Genomic DNA, 23,812 nt, shown 5'->3' with positions numbered 1-23,812 from the left:
GCTAGAAGAGAGAAATCAGCAAAACGTCCTGGTCGTTTAAAAACTTTTTCAGTTGGTCAAAAAGTGTTAATTAAGTCTCATCGTTTGTCTCACAAAGGAAAAGGCTTGTGTCGCAAATTTTTTCTGCTTTATAACGGTCCATATAGAATTCGCAAAATTATACATGATAACACTGTTGAAGTAGAAACTCTTAAATCACGACGCTCTAAGGGAATACATCATATATCAAACGTTAAAATTTTTGTGGAATGACATACTTTCGAGAAACCAACAGCTACATGTAAACACGCAGAGAGTACAAGGATACCGCGCTGTGTTTTGGCGGCGGCACATACTCAAAGCAACAGTCAAGTCTGCGAGCCGCACAAGGCAGTCGTTGACCGCAAACAATTACTTCCTACGTCACGCGCCTACAGCTGATCGAGCGCTCATTGCGAATGCACTGACAGCGGTAAACAAATACACAGTTTAATTTCTCCGATTAAATTCAGTAGAAAGCTATAGTGACTTGATGAATTATGTTATTAACATTCAGTATTTTTCAGGATACGGTTCTATAAAATATTTAAGAACTTCAGGTAAATTCTGTGCGTGTCCGACGTTAAGACGACTTGCTATCGAGAAATTTTCAGGAAGAATGTAATTTCGAAGAAGAAACTAATAAACTAAAAAAGGTAACTATTAATGGAGTTCATTTTTCAGGTAACATATTTCCACTTAGGTACGTACTTTAGACGTAATTTGCTGCTCGCGATTACCTGATTCATACTTTGTGCTAATTTCATGTTTTCTGAATTTACTTGTGAAGCGACGTGCTTGCGTACGTTAACTGATTTTGACAATGATTATTAATGAACTGGGTTATAACTTGTGTATATTATGCATCGCTTGGCTGCACTGCTTTTTCACTGATGTCATATTTTTTTAATTATGTGCCTGCTGTGCTTATTTATTTAAATTATAATTGTCACCTGATTAATTGTGCTGATGTGGTTAGGTATGTAAGTTATACTTTGTGATTTATCTGCTTGCGCCTTCATGTTTACTTATTAAGATGACTAATGAACATTTATTTGCTTATGCTGATATGATGCTAATGACCTGTTTATTACATAAGATATATGTTTACTGCTATGCGTATGGATTGCATATTTATACATTTCTGTTTGTCGTCACAACTACTCTTTAATTTGGTGTATAGAAATGCTGATGTACAGTGTACGAACATAGAGTTTAGGTCACACTATGGTATTAATTATAGATTGTTCGCTTGGCAGAGCCTCGTTGTAAGAATTGTGCTGCATCCACTTGTTGACATTCTGTTCTCTACTGGTATATTTACTCGCGATTGCATGTTTTGCTTACGCTCAGTACCTTATATTTTTAAGATAAGAAAATGAACTGCTATAATTCGACATAAACGACATTAGTACAAGAAACTTCATAGAACTCACATGAGCTGGAGGTTTTATGAAAGCTGTAGAAATTTATGCTAATAGGAAGGAAGCTAACGACATGACATACCAACACTAGGGTTGGACCATTGACACTTTTTACACTGCATTTTTCGTGAGCAATTGAAATAGGAAGTGACACTTGACACAAGAAATACTCCACATGTTTGCTTCTGTTTGCCATAATTCTTGAAGTGGTGTACACACTGTGAAATATTATGATCATTCACACTCCGTAATCGTACTTAATTACTGAGAGTTATTCGAACTAAGTCTGTTAGAGGTCATGTATGCATTTCTTTTGTTTATAATTCATAATGAGTAGAAGATTTGGGTCAGATGGATTACACAGAGGTTGTGTGTTGACAATGTGTCTTCGGATTGTATGGAATGATGAGGTTTGCATTAGGATTTTATCTGTACTTGTTCGAGGAGACTGACTAGAGAAAAGAGTTGTCATGGAAGTGAAATGATATTGGTAATATGGTTTATATGTATCGACGTATTGAAGAGGTATTATTGAGGTATTATAGAGATTATGTGAAGTTGATGATTATTGGAGTTTTTGTGGACAAGAGGTAAGGTAAATGATATTGATGATAAGATTTATATGTATCGACATAAGAGGTATTATTGAAGTATTGAGATTATGTGATGCTGATGATTATTGGAGTTTTGGTGGATAAGAGGTAAAGTAAGTGAAGTGCATTTTTTTTTTTGTTGGTCTATATGGAACAAGGAGGATGAAGATAGCAGACTAGAACACTAAAGTGGAAGGAAGATTGTCTTCACACACTTTGTTAAATCAATAAGCAGTACATACTTTTTTTGAAGAGAGGAAGTATTTGCATATCTTGGCACACTGACAGTTGTTCAGCAACAGTACATTTGATCTGGCTTGGCAAACATTGGTCTTGACATGATGACTCTGACGTTGACTTAACTATTATTGACTGTTATACATTGCTGCCACTACTACTTGATACACATGATGAACATCAAATTTTGACAGAATTGCATTTACACAGTTAACACTATTCACTTACACAGTAGTACTTAATGTGGATGAAAGATGAGTGAGTGTGTTTTGTGTGTTTTCCTTTCCTAATCCTACCCACCTATCTCCTAAATATTATTTTATTTGTTTGTAGTGGCTTGCACTGACACTCATAAATATTATAGGTTTACTGATATTTGAGTATTTGTAATAGTTAATATGACGATTATCTGATATCATTTGTGTGTTTATTAGAATTTATATGTTTAGTGTGTAAAAGCATTTGTATGTGCATTCAAACTATTGTTCATGCCTGAACTGTCTGATTAGTGATGGTGAATGTTATGGACTGTTACCTGCACTTTTTCAACATAATGGGTGCCACTTAGAAATGATTAATTTCTGCTGATGAACTGTGTGATTAGTGATAGTGAATATTATGGACTGTTACTTGCACTTTTCAACATAATGGGTGCCACTTAGAAATGTTTAATTTCTGCTGATGAACTGTGTGATCAGTGATAGCAAATATTATGGACTGTTACTTGTACTTTTTCTACATGATTGGTGCCACTAGGACATGTTTAATTTCTGCTTATAAACTCTGATGAGCAGTGTGATCAGTGATAGCGAATATTATGGACTGTTATTTGTACTTTTTCTACATGATTGGTGCCACTAGGACATGTTTAATTTCTGCTTATAAACTCTGATGAACAGTGTGATCAGTGATAGTGAATATCATGGACTGCTCTCTGGACCTGCTCATCATTGCTAGGTGCAACTGATGGACTGCTTCTACTGAAATGAAGTCACTTGTTGGTGTCTACACCTGTTCAACATTGCTGGGTGCCAATGATGAACTGCTTCTACTGAAATAATGTCACTTGTTGCTGTCTGCACCTGTTCAACATTGCTGGGTGCAACTGATGGAACTGCTTCTACTGAAATGAAGTCACTTGTTGGTGTCTGCACCTGTTCAACAATGCTGGGTGCCACTGACGGACTGCTTCTACTGAAATAATGTCACTTGTTGGTGTCTGCACTTGCTCCACATTACTGGGTGCCACTGATGGACTGCCTCTACTGAAATGATGTCACTTGTTGGTGTCTGCACCTGTTCAACATTGCTGGGTGCCACTAATGGAACTACTTCTGCTGAGAAATGTGACTTGTTGCTGTGTGTACCTGCTCAACATTACTGGGTGCCACTGATGAACTGCTTCTACTGACATAATGTCACTTGTTGGTGTCGGCACCTGTTCAACATTGCTGGGTGCCACTAATGGAACTGCTTCTACTGAAATGATGTCACTTCTTGCTGTCTGTACCTACTCAACATTACTGGGTGTCACTGATGGACTGCTTCTACTGAAATGAAATCACATGTTGGTGTCTGCACCTGTTCAACATTGCTGGGTGCCACTAATGGAACTGCTTCTGCTGAGAAATGTGACTTGTTGCTGTGTGTACCTGCTCAACATTACTGGGTGCCACTGATGAACTGCTTCTACTGAAATAATGTCACTTGTTGCTGTGTGTACCTACTCAACATTACTGGGTGCCACTGATGGATTGCTTCTACTGAAATAATGTCACTTGTTGGTGTCTGCACCTATTCAACAATGCTGGGTGCCACTGTTGGACTGCTTCTACTGAAAAGATGTCACCTGTTGGGTGCTACTGCTGGAACTAATCATTGAAAGCATTTTATGTGAACATTTGTATAAACTGATTTTTTGTGTATTGTGTAAACTATTATGTAAAGTCACATGTATGAAAAGAAGTTGTATTGCTTACTGTATTTTATATATTAGGTTATTGAAAGTTCAGTGCAAAGCCAAAATTTTAACTAATTATGTGATATTTGGGTATTAATATTATCTTTTATTTTTGTCTGTATTTTTGTGGACGAATTTGGTGGTATTTTCACCACCAATGCTGGGAAAAATACCATCAAAGTCTGGCCCGTGGAGGAAGGGCATATGAAAGGTGGCTACACTGAGCCACAGCGCCAGAGATTGCACGAAAGAGTATTATTCAGCCGCCTCCACTGGTAGTGCCTGTCGAGGACTCGTAGTAGTGAGTGCTTGTTAAGAACTCGTAGCAGGGAGTGCTTGCTGAGATGTGATACTGAAAGGTTCTTGTTGAGATGTGGTAGTAGCGAGTCGGTGTGGAGAGATTGTAATGTTTAGAGTGCCTTTCATCAATATAAACGAAGGTTAAAAAAAAAAATTCTTTTCTCTCTCATTATTTCAGTGTCCTGAATAATGCGTTATTACAGGTTCAGTCAACAAAGCATCTGGCTTGTGTTCTTGTATTAGAGTGTAATTCTGCTTTCCTTACGCAATTACAGTATTTCTATTTTTTAATTACTTTAGTATAAATGATGTTTAAAATTTCTTGTCTTGTTGAAGAAGAACCGTGCCAGATGTGTACGTTGAGTCACACTCCCACACACAGAACAATTACACTTGTGCTTTGGTTTCGTAGGTTTTATAGTTGCTGGGGATTAATTGTGTTAACAGGAAATTTTCATTTCATTCTTTGTTGTTGTTCCATGCAGTCAGATTGCGTAATAATACTAGTCAGGGCCAATCGTTTACGAGACTTGCGTAATCGGACAGATAGCTACTAAAAATTTAAAAAGTATTTTAATTAATAATAATTAAGCCCCCATGCAGGGTATAGGTAGAAAGATGCTGAAAGAAAAGCGTTAATTTGTCAACAGAGAAATGCGTGAAGTCTTCAGTGGCTACCGCAGAAGAATACTGTTAAGTGATCTTTCACAGAACCCAGAGAAATTCTGGTCGCATGTAAAGGCTGTTAGTGGCACCAAAGTTAGAGTCTAGTCCGTAGCGAATGAGACAGAAACTGAAATTAAGAGTAGCAAAGCGAAATCTGAAATAATAACTCTGTTTACAAATGTTCCTTTACAAAAGAAAACCTGGGAGATATGGCCCAATTTAATTCTCATTCCATTTGAACAAAATAAGTATTAGTTTCGGTGCCCAGGTCTTGGAAAAAGGCACAGGCCACACCAGTCTGCAAGAAGGGTAATAGACGTGATCCACAAAACTACAGTCCAGTACCCTTGACATCGATTTGTTGTAGAATCTTAGAACATATTCTGAGCTCAAACATCGTGAGGTACCTTTGAAACGTCCCCTTTGAAAAATAATTGAATTACTGTGCTTATAAACGTCTTACATTATCTGATTTTCAAACAGCTGAGCAGAACTGAACGTACTCAGACATTTCGCTCTCTACCTATTCTGATCAACACTAAACTGACACACAATATTTTTAGCGCAACGCAATCTGACTTTCAATAACCCCTACAATGAATGGCCCTGACTAACATTAACCTATACCTTTCACAAATCACTTACCTCACAAAAATCTTCGTTACTCGAACTACTGCAATACAGCGAGCACCACTAATGTCAGCTAAATAAAAGATTCAAATTACTAAAGGCACTAACCATTGATAGGCATAGTTAGTAAAGGAAAGATTTTGATAGAGAATCAACAATGTATTTACCTTAATAGTGTTCAAAAGTCATAATATATATAGTAGTTCATGGCATCCTGTCTTACAAATTTACTGTCTCTGATGGACACACGTCCAGATCATCCGCTCTGAAAACTCTGCCATTTCTCTCCCCACATCCACCATTGCTGGTGGCTCACCTCCAACTGCGCAACGCTACGCGCTGTTAACAGCCAACTGCCCAACACTACAATAGCAAATTCCAACAATGCAAACCAGCTACAGACTGCACACAGCATAGCCAGTGATTTTCATATAGAGCGCTACGTGGCGTCACCAACATAAAAACCTACATACACCTTGAAAAAAATGACCTCCTAAATGCATATATTTCGAAAACATGTAGCATGTGAAACCCAACTCGCACTTCTCTCGCATTGCACACTGAAAGCTTTGGAATAGGTCAACCAGGTAGATGCAACATTTCTTGATTTACGAAAAGCTTTTGACTCAGTGCTGAATCTACGCTTAATATGGTGTATCAAGTGAAAATTGTGGCTGTACTGAGGATTTGTTGGTGGGGAGAACACAGCATGTTATCTTCGATGGAGAGTCGTCGTCAGATGTAGAAGTAATGTCGGGTGTGATAGTAAAAGCAGACTTTTTGCAATGGGTGCATTTATAAAGAAGTAGCATTTATAATTAAGTAGCTGCCATCTGAAAGAAGCTGCATGAATATTCAGTCAGATCTTGGTAACATTTAAACGTGTTGCAGACAAATGGCTCTGAGCACTGTGCAACTTCTGAGGTCATCAGTCGCCTAGAACTTAGAACTAATTAAACCTAACTAACCTAAGGACATCACACACATCCATGCCCGAGGCAGGATTCGAACCTGCAACCGTAGCGGTCGCCCGGTTCCAGACTGTAGCGCCTAGAACTGCACGGCCACCCCGGACGGTGTTGCAGACATTGGCAACTTGCTATAAATGTTCAGAAATGTAAAATTTTGCACTTCACGAAACGAAAAAACGCAGTTTTCTATGACTATAACATCAATGAGTCACTGTCGGAATCGGCCAACTCAGACAAGTACCTGGATGTATCACTTTGTAGGGATATTAAATGGAGTGATCGCTTGCGTTCAGTCTTGGGTAAAGTACGTGGTTGTCATAGGTTTATTGGTAGAATACTGGGGAAGTACAATCATTCTAGAAAGGAGACTGCTTACAAATCACTCCGGATCTAGAATATTGCTCAAATGTGTGGAATCCGCACCAAGTAGGACTAACAGGGGATATGGAACAAATAAAGAGAACGGCAGCACGAATGGTCACAGGTTTGTTTAATCTGCGAGAGAGCGTCAGAGAGATACTGAAGGAACTGAACTGGAAGACTCTTGAATATAGACGTAAACCATGCTGTGAAAGGCTATTAAGAACCGCCCGTAAGTGATTCCTCTAGGAATATATTACAACCCCTTACGTATCGTTCAAGTAGGGATCGTGAGGATAAGATTCGGCTGCACAGAGGCATTCAGACAATCACTCTAACCGTGCCCCTTACGTGAATGTGACCGGAAGAAGGCTAGTAACTCGCACATGGGACGTACTCTCGGCCATGCACATCACGTTAGTTTGCACAGTATAAATATAAACGTAGATTCAACGTGATGCAGTTAGTACAAGCGATTAGCTGTGTATTTAAAAACAAACCGTTCCATCAAGGTAGCGCGCTGCCGGCGCTGGGAAACCTTTCCAGCCGCCTCCCCCCCTTTCCTTCTACGTGCCTCTACGCTAGGCCTCACCTGCCTGTTGTCCCTCCCCTTCTCTAGCAACACCGTTTCACTGCCCCTTTCCTCCTTTATCTACACTCCTGTCTCTCTCTTGCAACTTGCGGCGGTTAGGCTCTGTTCTCTTTCCCTCACGCAGTGCTTGCTTCACGCTGCAGGGAGTGGCGCCCTCCTTGAGAAACAAGACAAGCGCCCGTTATGTTTTTGTGTCTCCCTCCTGCCCCACCATGCCATCCACGTGGTATTTTGCCGCCAGTATGACATTTCGTGTACATGCAGTGTGAAAGGAAGAAGGAAGGGAGATTAGGGTTTAACGTCCGGTCGACATCGAGGCCACAAGACATAGAGCACAAGCGAAGATTTAGAAACAAAATCGGCCGTGCCCTTTCGAAGGAACTATCCCCGAATTTGTGTGGAGCGACTGAAGGAGTTGACGAAAACTCTAAATTAGGATGGCTGGACGAGGGTTGGAACCGTCGTCCTACCGAATTCGAGTCCAGCGTGCTAACTGCTGTGCCACTTCGCTCGGTCATACAGTGTGTGGGCTCCTGCCACACTGAGACACATTGTAAGCATAACCTGATCAAGGACTCACTACCTTTCTTTAAGAGAAATTTTATGAAGAGGATCAGAATAAGTTCTGTGGTTTTATTGTTGTAAACACTTATACTTTAACACTAACCTACAAACCCAGTATTGACCAGATATTAATTTTACCCTTCTTATTAGAAACGAAACCAAAAAGTTAACTGTTTTTGTGGCGAAATACTTAAAAAATTTTATTTCCATGTGCGTTTGGAAACACCCTTAAAGTTGCATATTTCTCTGTCGGACTGTTGTATAAATACGGTATATAAGTAACATTGCCCCTGACACCTTCGATACTGTGAGCGCAATTAGTTGTGAAAAGCGCTGCCAAGTTTCAACGATTTCCTTCGGTAGGAATGACTTAGCAGTAAAGAATAAACGTATTAGAACTTCATCCATGATGCGCGATTTTTTCAAGTATCTCTGTGTTTATGACATCATATACCTTGAATTATGTGTCATGCTATAATATATTTGTGTAGATACATTCAGTGGTGTATTAGGATACTGGCAGCGAAATATGATAGGAATAGAGAGTTGTTTTGGGGAGGAGACCAGACAGCGAGGTCATCGGTCTCATCGGATTAAGGTAGGGCGGGGACAGAAGTCGGCCCGGCCCTTTCAAAGGAAATATCCCGGCATTTTCCTGGAGCGATTTAGGGAAATCACGGAAAACCTAAATCAAGATGACCGGACACGGGATTGAACCGTCGTCCTCCCGAATGATTGGATCAGAATCAATAGCTAAGAAGTAATATATTTAAACTTGGTGCGTAACCCGGCAGTTTTCCAAGCATCTCTGTGTTTATGAGCTCTTGTCTCCTGAACTGTATGTCATAGCATGTATATTTTTGTAGATGCATTTAGCGGCACATACTGAAATTTATTGCGAGTACAGTTAGTAGCACAGAAGTAATGCATACAAACGTTATGCATGAAGCAGTTTTTTTCGCGAATTTCATTTTTTATGGCGTTATATCTTCTTAAAAATGATAGGTACGTTTTTCTTACCCCACAGCGATTTTGACTGGCAGTATGGGATATGTGTACCCTGTTCGGTTGAAATCGCTGCAGTGGCTTAGGAAGAGATTTGAAATACACACACACACACACACACACACACACACACACACACACACAAACCTACTTCCATTTTTATAATATGTATTGGTTTCTAGAGTTTTGGCTGTGTGTCCTCTGTGCATATAAATTAATATTTTGTTCCTTCATGACTTTTTTGACTGGTTTGGTAAGAGATGCTACACAACTGAGGCTTCCAAATGACATGGTTATTTTATGGCTTATGAAGGTTCACCTGACGATCTGAAAATCCCACATCCAAAAAAGCACTGAAATAATGTTTCCAGCGGTCCTTATTTTCTGCTGATTAACCAAGAAATGCTGTTCACGGTTTTTAACTTCAATTTTTTCTGCTTTTACGTTTTTGAGGACAGTTCATTAAAAATTATTGTAACTGATTTGTAGAACATTGTTAAATTATTTAAAAAAATTTGAAACCTGTGCGTTATCCTAAACACTTGTTCTTGTGCAAGTATACAAGGCAGTATGATGAGACTTAAACTCTAGACGTATTTTCGCAATTTACCTTCTTAGATTTATGGGAATGATTAACTTGTCGTGAGTTTTGCTACCAGAGGCACTTAGAGCGGTGCTGAATTAGTGGACCATAGTTTCTCATAATGGTGACTGATGGGGTTGTGTGCTGTGCTTTTGCATAAGATAGTTGGTACGTAAGGAGTGCAGTTTTTTATGTAATGGTCATTAACAATTTGTCTCGAATGTGTTATCACAAGTACGTCTTATTTCACATTGTTATTGCAGCAGATGAGGTAATACAGGTTGAGGATTACCTGGTAGGTCTGAGATTTTGATAAGCGACCAAAGGATTGTGTGCTTTCTACAATTTTCTAAAAAATCGAAACTGTACACTAGGTGTATACTCTCCACAAACGTTTAAGATCGCGCCAGATCTTCATTTTACAACTGGGAAATATTGTGTAATGTCGAATCTTGAGCAGTAACTTAAGAAAACTACTGATTAAGTGTCACCTATTCATGTAGGATTTACATATCCACTTATGAAACTGTAGTGCAAACCTAGAACCGCAATTTGTTCACATCCTAAGACGTTTACTTTCGTCTGCTTCATGATTATGTTATTAATTTCTTGTACCTGTTACATTTATGTGTTAGGAAGCTTCCTACTACAAACTTTAGTTAGCAAGATGGGAATCAAGTGTCTCAGCTGAATGTATTAGTTGAAAAGTAGTGCCCTGGAAACCTGTTATGCACATCGAAATAGGACTATTACCCATTGTCTTAGGAACTGGAAGAACAATACTTGGGTGACGTTTTGCAAATGATGTACTGCCACTCAACTGCTGCTATAAGTTGTGGCCGAGAGGTTTTAGGCGCTTCAGTCTGGGACCGCGCAACGGCTACGGTCGCAGGTTCGAATCCTGCCTCGGGCATGGATGTGTGTGATGTCCTTGGGTTAGTTAGGTTTAAGCAGTTCGAAGTTCTAGGGAACTTATGACCTCAGATGTTGAGTCCCACAGTGCTCAGAGCCATTTGAACCATTTTACTGCTGTAATTACGCACTCTTACTTTAATTCAGTTACATTAGTCGGTTGGTTGATCAGGCGTATGGGATCAAACAGTGAGTTCATCGGTCCCATCTGTTCTGGCGTAGCGTCAAGCGCCGGCACGACGATCAAGAACGGAGAAACAGAGAGGGCTGTGAGACGACGTCAGCCACTAGGATGCTGACAGACACGTCTCTAGGACGACACCAAGACGACAACGGCCTCTACACGAAGAGAATACAAACGTCACGCCACGTAACCGCAGCCCGAGTTGAAGACGAGCTGTCCTAAGAACGCTACAGCAGTGACATGAACTACACAACTGGCCATTAAAATTGCTACACCACGAAGATGACATGCTACAGACGCGCAATTTAACCGACAGGAAGAAGATGCTCTGAAATGCAAATGATTAGCTTTTCAGAGCATTCACACAAAGTTGGCGCCGGTGGCGACACCTACAACGTACTAACATGAGGAAAGTTTCCAACTGATTTTTCATACACAAACAGCAGTTGACAGGCGTTGCCTGGTGAAACGTTGTTGTTATGCCTCGTGTAAGGAGGAGAAATGCGTACCATCATGTTTCCGACTTTGATAAAGGTCGGATTGTAGCCTATCGCGACTGCGGTTTATCGTATCGCGACATTGCTGCTCGCCTTGGTCGAGATCCAATGAACGACTGTTAGCAGAATATGGAATCGGTGGATTCAGGAGGCTAATACGGAACGCCGTACTGGATCCCAACGGCCTCGTATTGCTAGCAGTCGAAATGACAAGCATCTTATCCGCATGGCTGTAACGGATCGTGCAGCCATGTCTCGATCCCTGAGTCAACAGATGGGGACGTTTACAAGACTACAACCATCTGCACGAGCAGTTCGACGACGTTTGGAACAGCAGGAGTATCAGCTCGGAGACCATGGCTGCGGTTACCCTTGACGCCGCATCACAAACAGGAGCGCGTGTGATGGTGTACTCAACGACAAACCTGGGTGCACGAATGGCAATCCAGTTTCTGTTTACATTATCATGGTGGTCGCATCCGTGTTTGGCGACATCGCGGTGAACGCACACTGGAAGCGTATATTCGTCATCGCCATACTGGAGTATTACCCGGCGTGGTCGTATGGGGTGCCACTGGTTGCACGTCTCTGTCACCTCTTGTTCGCAGTGACGAAACCCTACATTTCAGCAGCATAAATCACGACCGCATGTTGCAGGTCCTGTACGGGCCTTTATGGTTACAGAAAACGTTCGACTGCTGCCTCCACATCTCTCACCAATTGAAAAGTCTGGTCAATGGTGGCCCAGCAACTGGCTCGTCACAATACGCCAGTCAGTACTTTTGATGAACTGGGGTATCGTGTTGAAGCTGCACGGGCAGCTGTACATGTACACGCGATCCAAGCTCTGTTTGACTCAATGCCCAGGCGTATCAAGGGCGTTATTACGGCCAGAGGTGGTTGTTCTGGGTACTGATTTCTCAGGATCTATTCACCCAAATTGCGTCAAAATGTAATCACATGTCGGTTCTAGTATAATATATTTGCCCAATAAATACAAGTTTATCATCTGCATTTTTCCTGGTATAGCAATTTTAATGGCCAGTAGTGTACACTCCTGGAAATTGAAATAAGAACACCGTGAATTCATTGTCCCAGGAAGGGGAAACTTTATTGACACATTCCTGGGGTCAGATACATCACATGATCACACTGACAGAACCTCAGGCACATAGACACAGGCAACAGAGCATGCACAATGTCGGCACTAGTACAGTGTATATCCACCTTTCGCAACAATGCAGGCTGCTATTCTCCCATCGTAGAGATGCTGGATGTAGTCCTGTGGAACGGCTTGCCATGCCATTTCCACCTGGCGCCTCAGTTGGACCAGCGTTCGTGCTGGACGTGCAGACCGCGTGAGACGACGCTTCATCCAGTCCCAAACATGCTCAATGGGGGACAGATCCGGAGATCTTGCTGGCCAGGGTAGTTGACTTACACCTTCTAGAGCACGTTGGGTGGCACGGGATACATGCGGACGTGCATTGTCCTGTTGGAACAGCAAGTTCCCTTGCCGGTCTAGGAATGGTAGAACGATGGGTTCGATGACGGTTTGGATGTACCGTGCACTATTCAGTGTCCCCTCGACGATCACCAGTGGTGTACGGCCAGTGTAGCAGATCGCTCCCCACACCATGATGCCGGGTGTTGGCCCTGTGTGCCTCGGTCGTATGCAGTCCTGATTGTGGCGCTCACCTGCACGCCGCCAAACACGCATACGACCATCATTGGCACCAAGGCAGAAGCGACTCTCATCGCTGAAGTCGACACGTCTCCATTCGTCCCTCCATTCACGCTTGTCGCGACACCACTGGAGGCGGGCTGCACGATGTTGGGGCGTGAGCGGAAGACGGCCTAACGGTGTGCGGGACCGTAGCCCAGCTTCATGGAGACGGTTGCGAATGGTCCTCGCCGATACCCCAGGAGCAACAGTGTCCCTAATTTGCTGGGAAGTGGCGGTGCGGTCCCCTACGGCACTGCGTAGGATCCTACGGTCTTGGCGTGCATCCGTGCGTCGCTGCGGTCCGGTCCCAGGTCGACGGGCACGTGCACCTTCCGCCGACCACTGGCGACAACATCGATGTGCTGTGGAGACCTCACGCCCCACGTGTTGAGCAATTCGGCGGTACGTCCACCCGGCCTCCCGCATGTCCACTATATGCCCTCGCTCAAAGTCCGTCAACTGCACATACGGTTCACGTCCACGCTGTCGCGGCATGCTACCAGTGTTAAAGGCTGCGATGGAGCTCCGTATGCCACGACAAACTGGCTGACACTGACGGCGGCGGTGCACAAATGCTGCGCAGCTAGCGCCATTCGACGGCCAACACCGCGGTTCCCGGTGTGTCCGCTGTGCCGTGCGTGTGATCATTGCTTGTACAGCCCTCTCGCAGTGTCCGGAGCAAGTATGGTGGGTCTGACACACCGGTGTCAGTGTGTTCTTTTTTCCATTTCCAGGAGTGTATATTGTATTGCTTGCATTTGAATTATATATACCGCAGGACATTGATTATTTGCAGGTCGCCATTTGCTTACGACACACCTTTGTGAATACGCAAAATTAAATATTGTCACTTATCTTACTGTAATAAAAATCTAATAATACTATTTGTTTGAATTGTTGTCTATCGATCCGAGAAAGCAGCTTTCCTAAACACCCAGTATGAGACGAGGGGGCCGAACACAGTACCATCGGATAAGGGAGGACAGGGAAGGAATTCGGCCGTGCTTTTTGAAAGGAATCATCTCGGCATTTGCCTCAAGCGATTTAGGGAAATCACGGAAAACCTAAATCAGGATGGCCGGACGTGGGTTTTGAATCGTCGTCCTCCTGGATGCGAGTCCAGTGTGCTCGCCAGTGCGCCATCTCGCACAGTAACTTAGAGACAGAATATTTTTTGGCGTGGGCCGGGCTTACCACGATCATCGGAAGTTCTCCATTCAGTACATTCTTGACTGGAAAAGTGTACGTGAACACCACAATAATAAAGAACTTCAGCAAAAGGTAGACTTAAGTTCGCCTGCGTATGCGAATAATTCAGGTGACAGACCCTCATGCAGGGGACAACATTTCGATTCCCAATTGGGCCAGGGATTTTTCCTTGGTGGGAGGACTGGACCTTGGTGCAAGCTCCCTCGTGATGCCAGCCGGGGAGCTACATGATTGAAAGGTGGTGGCTCGAGGGTCTAAACGTCTACAACGACTGCCGATATGGTTTTCTGATCCCATCGCCCTCCATACCGCATCCAACACTGAATGACTGAGTCGCTCGACAATCGACGGGTCTTCACGACATGATAGAGGAGTTACAATTTTCAAAGCTTCTTGCGCTTCGCTAATTTGAACCCCCCCCCCCCCCCCCCCCCCATTACAGCAACAATAGGGCAGGTAAGTAAACTCGATCGGAGGGCAGAATCTCGTTGTTATACTTTTGAAGGAACGATTTTGCGTGTATGTGGTATCGGTAGGTTTCAGTTGTGTTTCGTGGTGTGTGTACGTTAGGAATTTTGTATTAGAGGGGAAGGTTTTTACTGGCGTCGCTGTTCAGGTATGCTGAGGTTAACCCGTACTCGTGCACGTTCTTCGAGAAAGATGAGCGAAACTGGAAGGGAAGTAGCAAGCCTATCATTAACTGCCGATAGTGAATGAACTACGGGGCTTACCGAAGTTAGAGAAAGTAAAAACAATAATTGGCAAACAGCAGTAGTAATAATAGTGCATCAAACAAAATGCCAGTTAGTAGGGAACAGTCCGAAGACGAGTGACTGTATCACAGGCTACGAAGACCTCAATCGCTGCTGGATACAAGGAGGTTGCACAGTGTGTTACGGATCGTACGGCAAATTCTCCATCACTGCAACCCTTTGATCTCCTATCCTTTCTGGTTGACATGGCGTTGCAAAATAAGAAACAGCATACCAGGCAGCACAATAAGGTAGGGAGCGCAGTACAAAAAGACGGAAGAGCGTTTCAAAAACACGGAAGAAAATTTCGCAAAATTAACGTTGATCAATAAGCAAGAAGGGAAGAACGGGGCGTGCAACAAAAAAACGGAAGAGCTGTTCAGAGAAAGTAGTTAAGTTTTCGGGAAGATAGAAGAACGGCTAGTGGATCATGTAAAAGTATGAGATGAAAAGATTGAATAAACAGACAAGAAGAACAAAGACGATGTCAGAAAGCCTAGGGACAAAACGACTCAGATGACTCATGAACAAATGAGTAGTTACGACAATAAGCTAGGCGTTTCGTATCAAGAGGTGAAGAGCACGGTAGATGAATTGCGCAAGGACATATACATGGAAGCAGGAATAGTTGGGCTACGTTAACCGGGGAAGAAGTATATCGACCAGTTGTCTTTATATATTTTGATAATAGTACATCAATGAACTTGATAGATCAAGAAGAATTAAGGGCGTTATTCCTACTGAGGTAAGTTCAAGTGTCCATCAACTATCGCAACCAAGAAGCATTAGTAAAATTACTCAAGGAAAGGGAACGAGGCATTGGTTCAGGTTATAGTATAATTATGAGCGAAGAACATAAGCGAAAGGAAGATGAAGAATTATATGAAGATGGTATCTGTTCTTTCGTACATGTCCGAAAGAGCAGATACCATCGGTGAACATGCAGCTCACTTAGAATGAAATGATAATTAAATGCACACCCTAAGCTGTCGACAGGCGTTGATATACATCAGCGGAGACAGTTGGAAATGTGTGCTTCAACTGGGACTCGAACCCGGGATCTCCTGCTTACATGGCAGACGCTCTATCCATCTGAGCCGCCGAGGGCACAGAGGATAGTGTGACTGCAGGGATTTATCCACTGCACGTTCCCCGTGAGACCCACACTCCCAATTTAATTTCCACACACTACATTCGTAGAGTCCCTGTCCATTACACTCATTACTCGCGGCAGACAGGCTTACCGAGTCCCGTAACAGTTCGGGCAAAGCACATATGAGCATCCAGCACACAAGAAGAAGGTCAATGTCAGGTTAGCCTTAACTATATGAAGACGGTATCTGTTCTTTCGGACATGTCCGGGTTCGAGCCCCGGTCGAGGCCCACATATTCAACTGTCCCCGTTGATTTATATCAACCATTGTCGACAGATTAGAATCTTGATTTAATTATCATTTCAGATGAAAGATTACGTAGGGTAACTGACAGACTATGCCGTATACATGGCGATACAGGACAATTCCCTGCGAACGTACAGCCACAGAATACCACAAAATCGAGAAGGGTTTAATACGGAAAAATCTTGTACAGAGGTCTCACTTTTCCCAGACCAGTCGAATTGTTTGCATCCAAAGATTTGGATCGAACAGTTCCAAGACAGACTTCAGAGGTCACGATCTACAGGGTACAAAACATATTTCATATATGCTGATTTCTGGGAAGAAGCAGCAGCCACGATGAGAGTAACTGTGGCTCGTTACCGAAGTCATGACGAATTCAAACAGGCATTTTTACAAGAGCCTAGGCAGAATAGATTCTGAACTGTAATGAATGAGCCTCATGCTGAATCACAGTTTTGCAACCCGATTCAGTACCATAAACAGATGATGACACGAAACCTATTCTTGGATGCACGAATTCAGCAAAAAGAATTAATGTAAGCGTACCATATAAAGTTGCCTGACAGAATACAGAAGGATTTTACGCTTTCAGGTTGAGAAATAAATGATATCAATGGGTTCTTACATTTATTAGGTGAACTTGGATATGATTGTAAAGCAGAAGTTAGTGAACTGGTACGCATTGTTCAAATCCACCACGGGCAGGTACAACATATACCACCTAACGCAAACTGGCGAGCAAGGCATCCACCCTCCAAGAAAGGATATAAGTGGCATACAAACAATCCTCATGAATCATGGACGCCATCGAATCGAACAGATGACAGACGGCATCGCAGAGGATGCGATGGCCAATGAAGACAGGGTGCAGGAACTCTTCAGGTGTGAGAGGAAATCAGCGACACAATGACAAAGACACAAATGCTAGCGATTATTAACTAGTGGCCGAAGATCTGATCTTAGTGTTTGATGGCATCCAACTTCCAGAGTGTTATTCATAAATTTCGATGCACTGAAAAGGAATCTGGTAGAAGATGCGGCCAAGTTCGACAGCCGAATAGAGTACATGACTTACCCGCAAGTGATGTGACGCGGATGACGAACAGTGTCGTGTATTCAGGACTCAACCAACTGAGTCTAGCACTTGACAAAGAAGCATATGAAGCGTGCGACAAAGAAAAGAGGTGGCCAGCGTTTAGAGCGCATGGAATCAGAGTACAATGTGTACTACATGGTAAATGGGTGGAAGTTAAGGAACATGTCAGTGCTGACATCACGTGTCAATCACACACAGTGCTAATTTTCTAGTTATACGTAAGCTGGAAGTGAAGACAATTGCAGGCCTCAACTTTTTGAAACTTTGCAGAGTGGTGATGTACCTGAAGCAGACATATGTACTGGTATATTTCTAGACGAGACAAGAATATTAAAAAGTTAGAAGTTTTACTCAGTATCGTAGGGAGAGTAACACTAGGAAACGAGGTCAGACAGTAATGGAAACTGAGGAGGAGGAATTAAGCAAAGAAGAAGAGAGCAAGCGGCCTGTTTCGTCAGAAGGTCTGAGGAAAGGAGGCGATGAAAGGATAGAAGGGAATGCATAATGTTCTGAAGGATGTTGCAGAGATTATGACGAATGGGAAGATGTTCGGCCTTCGAAGATAAATAGATGTATTATCAATACTTAAGGTGTAACATTTTGGGGGAGGGTGCAACAAAATTTTGATGTATGCCTCCATGCAGGAAAGATAAAATATGCAACGTTAGATTTACAAGAGGAAGGTAATGGTTCGAGCCACATGAAGCGGAGATGAGTTTGAATGCTTGAACTGAGACTGATGATAAAATCCAGACAGAAGAAGTGCGTGACGGACATAGGAAATCCGACGGTTCTGATGCTGCAAACAGGCAAGAAACGCGCGAGGATGAACTATGGGGCATCTTACTCGATTTAAAAGTTGAGAATAGTCAGTAATCACTGGAAGTAGGGTAATATAGTTTACGAGCTGGTCAGTGACGGAAAATTTTACATCTCCAGACAACTTTATCCTCTTCTCTCTCGAAACATTTGCACTCTACCTTTCTGGCCAAAATTTCCGATATGCCGATCTAAATGGACATCTGAAATTCTGCTAGTGGCAAATCTCGCCGCAAAAATTCTGCGCTCGTAGTGCAAAATACTCTGACCTTCTTTGGGACGTCAAGGAAGGGTAAGTCACCGTTCCCACAATTCGTGAACTCAGACAAGTCGCAACCCATTTTTAATTTCCCTACTATACTCCATGTGGACTGTGATTTAAATATCTGACCCAGCGAGGCGTCGGTAGGCTTCGAAGTTTGTCCTAACGGTGAAGTTTTGCTCTTCCCACATTACGAAGTGATCTTATCTTGCCAAGGCACTCAGAGACCCATTCTTTTATCACTTACTAACCCGAAAATGCCCCCCCCCCTCCACTTTGTCAATAGCTATCTGGAGGCGCTCTACAGAAAACATTTCAGCCACGCGGAAGTGCGGCGGGGGGGGGGGGGGGGGGGGGGGGGTAGAACACGCCAGCTGAGACGCCGTCAGTTCGAGGAAACCTTAATCCTCACCACCGGCCCACTTGAAGGTCCGTGGCGAAGCAGCCCCAGGCCCTCGTCTACACAGTGGTTCCGGGTGACCTGTTCCCCGGACACTAACCTGGCCTCCAACCTCGTGTTAACGCTCACCCTGGACTCTGCTCCGCTCTTCTACCCTGTAACTACACTGAGATTCAATACAGCAAGACGTATTACTGTTAGGAAAGGGAAACATCAGCAGACATCACACATGCCCCTTCACAGTGAAGTCCTCCATTGTGTCTTCATTACATTCGAGTTTTCTTTTTTAATAGTCATCAGTCTTCTGGCTACTCTGATGTGGCCCGCCACGAATTCCTCTCCTGTGCCAACCTCTTCATCTCAGAGTAGCACTTGCGAACTACGTCCTCATTTATTTGTTGTATACTAATCTCTGTCTTCCTCTACAGTTTTTGCCCTCTACAGCACCCTCTTGTACCATGCAAGTCATTCCCTAATGTCTTCACAGATGTCCTATCATCCTGGCCCTTCTCCATGTCGGTACATTCCACATATTTCCTCTCCGATTCGAGCAGAACCTCCTCATTCCTTATCTTATCAGTACACCTAAGTTTCAACGTTCTTCTGAAGCACCACATCTCAAATTCTTCGATTCTCTGCTTTTCCGGTTTTCCCACAATCCATCTTTCACTACCATATAATGATGTGCTCCAAACGAACATTCTCAGAAATTTCTTCCTCAAATTAACGCCTATGTTTGATATTAGTAGACTTCTCTTGGCCAGGAATGCCCTTTTAGCCAGTGAAAGTCTGCTTTCGATGTCTTCCTTCCTCCGTCTGTCATTAGTTATTTTGCTACCTAGGTAGCAGAATTCCTTAATTTCATCTACTTCGTGAACATCAATCCTGATGTTAATTTTCTCACTGTTCTCATTTCTGCTACTTTCATTACTTTCGTCTTTCTTCGATTTACTGTCGATTCATACTTTGTTCTCATTAGACTGTTCTCTCCATTCAGCGAAGCATGTAATTCTTCTTCGCTTTCAGTGAGAAGCAATATCGTCAGCGAATTATATCACTGACATCCTTTCATCTTGAATTTTAATTCCACTCTGAAGCTTTCTTTTATTTCCATCATTGCTTCTTCGATGTACAGATTGAACAGCAGGGTCCAAAGAGTGCATCCCTGTCTTACACCCTTTTCTATCCGAGAACTTCGTTCTTGGTCGTCCACTCTTATTATTCCCTCTTGGCTCTTGTACATATTGCAGAATTACCCGTCTTATTCCAGTTTTTCCCAGAATTTCGAACATCCTGCACCATTCTAGACTGTCGAACGCTTTTTCCAGGTCACCAAATCGTATGAACGGGTCTAGATTTCTGTTTAGTCTTGCTTCCATTATCAACCACAACGTCAGAATAGTCCCTCTGGAGCCTTTACCTTTCCTAAAGCCAAACAGATTGTCATCTAACACAACCTCAATTTTCTTTTCCATTCTTCTGTATATTATTCCTACCAGCAATTTGGATACGTGAGCTATTAAGCTGACTGTGTGATAATTCTCGCATTTGTCAGCTCTTGCAGTCTTTGGAATCGTATGGATGATATTTTTCCCCAGAGTCAGATGGTGTATCACCAGACTCATAGATTCTACACAACAACTTGAGTAGTTGTTTTTTGCCACTCCCCACAATGAATTTAGAACTTCTGATGAAATGTTATCTATGCCTTTTGCCTTATTTGATCTTACGTTCCCCAAAGCCCCCTCAAATTCTGATTATAATACTGGTTCCCCTACCCATTCCAAACCAACTCCTGTTTCTTTTTCTGTCAAATCAAACAAATCTTCCCGCTCATAGAGGCTATCAATGTGTTCTTTCCGCTTATCCGCTCTCTCCTCTGTATTTTACAGTGGAACTGCCGTTGCACTCTTAATGTTACCATCCTTGCATTTAACGTCTCCGAAGGTTGTTTTGACTTTTCTTTATGCTGAGTCAATCTTTCCAATTATCACTTCATTTTCGATTCCATCAAATTTTTCATACAGGCATTTGCCGTAGCTTCCTTGTACTTCGTATTTATTTCATTCCTCAGTGATTCCTGGATTTCCCTGAACATTTTTGTACGTCCTTGTTTCGTCGATCAACTGAAGTATTTCTTCTGTTACCCATGGTACTTTTGCTGTTACCTTCTTTGTACCTAAGTTTTTTGTTCCTCTTCAACTGAACTGCCTACTGAGCTATTCCTTATTGCCGTATCTATACCCTCAGAGGACTTTAAGTGTATTTCGTTGTCACCTCCCCACAAAAATATATAATTTTATATATTATTTGGTTAATGATTCTAATTTTAGTGTCACCTCAGAACAAAAGTGGTTCCCATTTAATGTACCCACAAAATTCTTTTCTCATTTAATATAAGCTCGAAACAGAAAAAATTCCTAAACCTCGTAATAAAAAATAAATTCAGTAACCTGGTAAAATTTGGACGACAGCAGTGCTCCGTCATGGCCCTGTAAGATCATTCTGAATAAAAAGCAAAAATTCTCACCTCGATAAAGACGGCAACTATCTGCTCTTACAATAGCTCTTTTCCGGCACAGCTCTGTGCAATGCTGGCCTATACATTTGTTATTTATGAAAGGAAGCAAACGATTTTTCTTTTGCAACAATCGGAATGATCATGCATTAAAAAAAATATTAAATTCTTTAAATTGAAATGAATGCTTGTTATTATTAGGACATTTTTAAAAGATATACATGGGAGTTTACATAATATTACTAGATATGTGCGAGGCTGCTTTTTTTACCTTATACAATAATACTCAGGCTCCGGCATCGCTGCACCGCGAACGGCCCAGCCAACATGATACACCAGACCAGACCAGAGCAGACACACACACACACACTGGCAACAACTTACTGCTACTGCTACACAGTTCGTAAAGTCAACACTGCTCTCTGGTCAGCGATTCTCTTATACCTTGCATATCGCAGGCAGCGCATGAGCAATACATCGAAATTACATCTGCTCGGACCTCTTACATAAAATTACATCTGTATTACATCTGCTCGGACCTCTTACATGGTCATTCCTCAGTACTTCCGTATCCCACTTCATACCTAGTCTCTTAAACTTCAGTCTACTCTTCATCACTTCTACATTGTGATCTGAGTCTATATCTGCTCCTGGGTAAGCCTGAAATCCAGTATCTGATGTCGGAATCCCTATCTGACCATGACGTAATCTACCTGATATCTTCCCCACCCATCCATTTCGAAGTCTACCTCCTCCTCATGTTATTCCTTACCTTGCCCCAAGCCCATATTCTCCTGTAAACGTTTCTTCTGCTCCTTCCCCTGCATCTGCATTACAGTCCCCCATGATTACTAGATTTTCGTCTCCCTTAACTTACTGTATTGTCCCTTCACTATTCTCTTTCTCTATCTTTTCATCTTCAGCTTCCGAAGTCGGCATACACACCGGAACTTTCGGTGCCTGTGTTGGTTTGCTGTTGATTCTGATAAGAACAACCCTATCACTGAACTGTTTACTTAACATACTCTCTGCCCTACCTTCCTATTCATAACGAATCCCACTCCAGTTACACCATTTACTGCTGGTGTTCATGTCACCCTGTACTCAGTTCACAAACATAGAAAATATGATAAAATAAAAAAATACAATACGACGGTCACCTGGAGAAAATCCTTACTTGTAACAACGAATATCATGGAAAAGGACGTGTACAGCCCACGGAGGAAACAAACAACTGAAGAACAATATGGTTCGAAAAGTGGGAAGGTAAAGTTGTGTGCTCAAGCACGGAAATAAGTTCACGGAATATGTAATTTCATAATAGAGAGATTTTTATTGTTTTGCATTGTCTATCATGTGTTATGATTGTATGTCTTGTGTGTTTCAGAGTGGCCATCCCAGAATTAAAATGATGAACCTGCATTTAGAATTCCAGGTAACAAAACCAACAAATATGTTCGCAAAGAAGGAAGACAATCTGCCGCTAACAAAGGGGGAACAGTCGCATACGTTGCATGTTTCGTGCTTAGTAGTATCGCGCGCAAAAAGGTAGCCTGCATTTGCATGGTCAGCAGTATGCAGGGGATTCCAAAAAATATCGGCGAAAACCTCTAGAAGAAAAGACATTCGCATGCACCATGTATTAACAGCACATATACTAACCTGTAGCCATAGGTATCCACGTCATGATTGTGGTACTCTCCCAGGTTAGGTTAAATATATAGGTTAAAACTAAGTATACGCCACTATACAGGGTGATTCAAAAAGGTAAGGCCAAACTTTCAGGAAACATTCCTCATACACAAAGAAAGAAAATATGTTATGTGGACATGTGTTGGGAAACGTTTACTTTCCATGTTAGAGCTCATTTTGGTACTTCTCTTCAAATCTCATTAATCATGGAATGCAAACACACAGCAACAGAACGTACCAGCGTGACTTCAAACACTTTGTTACAGGAAATGTTCAAAATGTCCTCACATGCATCCACCCTCCGTCGCATTGAATCCCTGATGCGCTGATGCAGCCCTGGATAATGGCGTATTGTATCACAGCCGTCCACAATACGAGCACGAAGTACCGCGGTGGCGTAGACAAGAGCTTTCAAATGCCCCCATAAATGAAAGTCAAGAGG

Source organism: Schistocerca serialis, chromosome 5 (assembly GCF_023864345.2).
Source record: "Schistocerca serialis cubense isolate TAMUIC-IGC-003099 chromosome 5, iqSchSeri2.2, whole genome shotgun sequence".
Classification (NCBI taxonomy): Eukaryota; Metazoa; Arthropoda; class Insecta; order Orthoptera; family Acrididae; genus Schistocerca; species Schistocerca serialis.
Note: the sequence above shows the minus strand (reverse complement) of the source record.